General features: G+C 46.1%; 1 pseudogene; it reads left to right on the top strand.

Annotated features, from left to right (window-relative positions):
- The first annotated feature begins 578 nt into the window (after nt 1–578).
- On the top strand, nt 579–4,619 carry LOC101177420 (annotated as a pseudogene).
- Nucleotides 4,620–5,221: the final 602 nt, after the last annotated feature.

The raw sequence follows: 5,221 nt of genomic DNA, 5'->3' as shown, positions 1-5,221 counted from the left end.
GTTCTGGAGATGACAGCGGTGATGGTTGCTAAACAATGTGAATGTACTTAATGTCATTCAACTGTCAACTGAAAAATAGTGGAAATTGTCAATGTTTATACTGGCCATTCTAGATGAAATCATATATATTTACAATTTTTAGTATTGATACGTGGTATATTTTCCCATAATAAAAGATGAAAATGAAAGCAGCTGGATCTTTAAAAAGGAAAGAAAGAAGCGAAGAATACACACAAGCTTCCTCCTGATTACAGGAAGAGCCCCAAAGCTTCTATGGACACTCCCTTTTCTCTTCTTCTTCCTGCATTCTTATGAGGAAATCTTTAGAGATTGGGGAGCTTGGGCGACTTTGGCTAATGAGGAGCTCTGTGCCTTGAGCCCCCCAGGCCATAGAATAGTCAATACTCAGTCTGTGCCTCCAGCCCTGCAGTGTGAGGTTCCAGTCCTGTGGGCTCCACACCTGTCACCTGTATCAGGAGGCTCATGTCTCACCCTGTCTCCTTGCCAGCCTTGAGGACGGAGTCTGAGCCTCCATCGTGCACCATGCAGGGAGGACAGTGGACCTGTTCTCCACGGTCATGGCCCAGCAGAGGGGAAGGGCAGTTCAGCGAGTGCTGAGGGATGGTCGGGAGCCTTGCTTTGTTTCCTCATCCTCAGGACAAACAGGACAGTGCGGTGGGCAGATGGGAGGAGACCAAGGTGCAACCTGTCAGCTCAGCAGACTGTGGAGTTTCTGTTCTTGCTTGTGGTGGGGGGTCTCAGAAATCTTATTCAAAATTTTGCTTCCTCCCCCACTGGTTGTCCTTTTCATAGACACCTCACCCATGATAGCAGGGAATGAGTCCCTCTAAACTATTCCCTAAGAACAACAAAGATGATGAAGGTGATGATGAGGATAAAGAGGATGAAGACAGACACCAGGGCATCATGAACCCTTACTGAGGGCTTCCTAAAGGCCAGGCTCTGAGCTCTGTGCTCTTTGCAGCTTGTTTCATTTCATCTGCATAGTCTCCCAGTTATGAGTGCACATTTCATGATGATTTTACAGACCAGAGAAGGAGCAACACATTTTCATCAGACTTGTACCAGATCATGAAGTCAAAAAGGGTGAAGTCCAATTTGAACTAGGCAGTCTAAGTGCAGACACATGGCATTTGGCCAGTCCTCTCCCTGCATCCAACCTGCCCTCTCAAATCCTTTTCACTCAGGCCGATGCCCCTGCTCACTGTGCCCTTCCCTTTGGGGGTTCCTTGTAGATCACAGCTAGACCAGTGGGTGCCACAATCACTGTGTCAAGTAGAGAAAGGGCAGCTGAGATCATATCAGAGGTTCCAGAAAGAATGGGCACAGGATCATTCGGGATGCATCTCTCCCTTGCCCCTGTTCCTGGCTTTCCTTACAGCTCTCGACTTCCTCAAAGGAGTCATCAATTCAGAGTTTGGCTTCCATTCCTATTGAGGAAGCTGGAAACCGTTTCAAAAAATGCTCCTCAGATGTGCCTGTGGTTAAGACCTCTGAGCTCTGCTTACAACTTTTGGAAGCTGGGCGTGGTGGCTCATGCCTGTAATCCCAGCACTTTGGGAGGCTGAGGCAGGTGAATCACAAGGTCAGGTGTTCGAGACCAGCCTGGACAACATGGGGAAACCCTGTCTCTACTAAAAATAGAAAAAAATGAGCCGGGCATAGTGGCGGGCACCTGTCATCTCAGCTACTCAGCAGGCTGAGGCAGGAGAATAGCTTGAACCTGGGATGCGGAGGTTGCAGCGAGCCGAGATCACTCCACTGCACCCCAGCCTGGGCAACAGAATGAGACTCCGTCTCAAAAAAGCAAAACCAAAACCAAAACCAAAACCACAACTTTTTGAGAGTTGGAAGACCATGAAGTAGAGTACCCGGGACTTAAGAGTCTGGCCATGAATTTGGAATACCACCCTTTCTACTTCTCTGTATGGCAGGCGGTGAGATGTCCGTCCTCTGAGACTCAGCACTCTCATCTGAGCTGATTTCTAGTTGATCCAATGGAAGCGAGCGATGATGAAACTGATTGTGGGTGCCTGCTGCGTGATCTCTCTGTGATGGATGCATAAAGACAAGGCAAAGTGAATCTTCGATACATTTGTTAATATTTTAAGCTTCAACTCCATACAATTCAATGGAAATATCCCCTGACCTGAAGTTCTGGTTTCCCTGCATTCCAGAGAGGACATTTTCTTTTGTCCTTATCTCAGTAAGTACTGAGTATTGTGGGAGGAACAAGTGAATCTCTTTTGTTTCTGATTCCCCAGAGCCTATATCTTGCTTGGCACAGAAGAGATAGCAAAAGTCAAAATCTATGTTAATTCTTGAATTGACACTTCCTTGGTTCACAAAAATTGGCTATCATCAGTGTGACTTCGACTTACTTGATTCTTTTTGTTTTTTGTTTTTTGAGATGGAGTTTTGCTCCTGTTGCCCAGGCTGGAGTGCAGTGGTGTGATCTCAGCTCACCGTAGCCTCTGCCTCCCAGGTTCAAGCCATTCTCCTGCCTCAGCCTCCCAAGTAGCTGGGGCTACAGGCGTGCACCGCCATACCGGGAGAAGTTTTTATATTTTTAGTAGAGGCGGGGTTTCACCATGTTGGACAGGATGGTCTTGATCTCCTGACCCCGTGATCCACCCTCCTCAGCCTCCCAAAGTGCTGGGATTACAGGCCACCGCGTCCGGCTGAACTTTCTGATGAAAACTCTAAGTCCACCTAAGCTAAGGACAGGAGTTACAGCTTAACGTGAATTTTCAAAAACCCACCGATTTGAGGAAGCAATTACTCTCTTGAAGGAGAAAAGTCAGAAAACGGAATGATGAAATCACTAGGACCTAACCGGCATGTGGAACTATTCTCTGCTTATGAACTATCAACTTTCATTTCATTTCATTTCCAGATGACTTGGTCCCAGCTCTTGTTGCCCAGGCTGGAGTGCAATGGCTCGATCTCCGCTCACCGCAACCTCCGCCTCCCAGGTTCAAGCAATTCTCCTGCCTCAGCCTCCTGAGTAGCTGAGATTACAGGCATGCACCACTATGCCCAGCTAATTTTGTATTTTTAGTAGAGACGGGGTTTCCCCATGTTGAGGCTGGTCTCGAACTCCTGACCTCAGGTGATCTGCCCGCCTCAGCCTCCCAAAGTACTGGGATTACAGGCGTGAGCCACTGCGCCCCACCCGGTCTCAGCTGTTATACAGTGTTTATAAATGTTCTAAATCAAGGGAATTTGTATCAATCTAGTAGAATAAAATAAAATATTTGAGTTCTTAATTTCCTTTAATTAGGATAACCTTTTTCTTCAAGTGAAGAGAATGGTTTTATTAGGTATTTTTCTTCGGACAAGATAGGCTGTATTTTCTAGCAGTTACGCATTTGTTATATATGATGATCTGTTTCTTGGAACATTCTTGAATCTAGTGTCTCTAAGGCAGGTGCGTACAGCAAGAAGTGAATAACACAGAAATCAATGATGAAAGCATTAGAAGACAATTGAGTTCGTCAGAACTGCAAAATATTGCTGAGTGTGGATTGCTCTGAAATCTGAAAACATTACTTGTGAATTGCTTCTACCCAAAATGCAGACACAATGCCAGGTGTTGGTTTACTTGTTTCCCATTTTTCAACCCCCTTTTCTAGGCAAAAGGTGTCGAAATCATGCAGACCCACAGAATCTAACAGATGTCTCCAGATTCCGCCTCCTAGAACTCTCAGGGGATCCAGAACTGCAGCCGATCCTTGCCCGGCTGTTCCTGTCCATGTGCCTGGTCACGGTCCTGGGGAACCTGCTCATCATCCTGGCCGTCAGCCCTGACTCCCACCTCCACACCCCCATATACTTCTTCCTCTCCAACCTGTCCTTGCCTCACATCAGTTTCACCTCCACCACGGTCCCCAAGATGACTGTGGACATCCAGTCTCACAGCAGTCATCTCCTAGGCAGGCTGCCTGACTCAGATGTCTCTCTTTGCCATTTTTGGAGGCATGGAAGAGAGACATGCTCCTGAGTGTGATGGCCTATGACCGGTTTGTAGCCATCTGTCACCCTCTATATCATTCAGCCATCATGAACCCGTGTTTCTGGGGCTTCCTAGTTTTGTTGTCTTTTTTTTTTTTTTCTTCTCAGTCTTTTAGACTCCCAGCTGCACAACTTGATTGCCTTGCTAATGACCTGCTTCAAGGATGCGGAAACTCCTAATTTCTTCTGTGACCCTTCTCAACTCCCCCATCTTGCATGTTGTGACACCTTCACCAATAACATAATCATGTTATTTCCCTGCTGCTGTATTTGGTTTCCTTCCCATCTCGGGGACCCTTTTCTCCTACTATAAAATTGTTTCCTCCATTCTGAGGGTTTCATTATCAGATGGGAAGTAGAAAGCCTTTGCCACCTGTGGGTCTCACCTGTCAGCTGTTCGCTGAGTTTATGGAAGAGGCGTTGGAGGGTACCTCAGTTCAGATGTGTCATCTTCCCCCAGAAAGGGTGCAGTGGCCTCAGTGATGTACACGATGGTCACCCCCATGCTGAACCCCTTTGTCGACAGCCTGAGAAACAGGGATATTGAAGGTGTCCTGCGGCGGCCACACGGCAGCACAGTCTAATCTCAATATCTTTTTATCTGTTCCATTCCTTTTGTAGTGTGGGTTAAAAAAGGCAGTAAGGGCAAATAAGAATGATAACACAGGGTGAACACCCACTGTGACATTAGGAGTAATACCTCTCTAGGATATAAAAAATACTGTCACAGAGTATACACACAAGAGGTACCCCCACTGTGATATTAGAAGCAATATCTCCCTATAATATGAAGAAAAATATCACAGGGTGTGCACACTGTGATCTTAGGAGTAATCTTTACCCTGGATATTACGACTAACATCAAGGGTGTACACACAAGGGGTATGTGCACTGTGATATCAGGAGTTGTATCTCCCTAGGATATTACGAATCATATCACAGGGTATACACTCTGTGTGTACATCCACTGTGATATTTGAAGTCATATCTCTCTATGACATTACAAATAATATCAAAGGGTGTACACCCCTGTGACATATTAGGAGTAACATTCTTCTAGGGTATTACAGATAATGTCACAAGGTGAACACCTTCTGTGACATTTTGTACACCCTTTGTGACATTGAAAGAAACATCCCCCTAGGATATTATGAAGAATGACACAGGCGGTGTACACACATTGTGA

Source organism: Nomascus leucogenys, chromosome 5, assembly GCF_006542625.1.
Source record: "Nomascus leucogenys isolate Asia chromosome 5, Asia_NLE_v1, whole genome shotgun sequence".
Lineage (NCBI taxonomy): Eukaryota > Metazoa > Chordata > Mammalia > Primates > Hylobatidae > Nomascus > Nomascus leucogenys.
The sequence above is the reverse complement of the archived record's forward strand: the minus strand, read 5'-3'. Positions and strand labels throughout refer to the sequence as shown.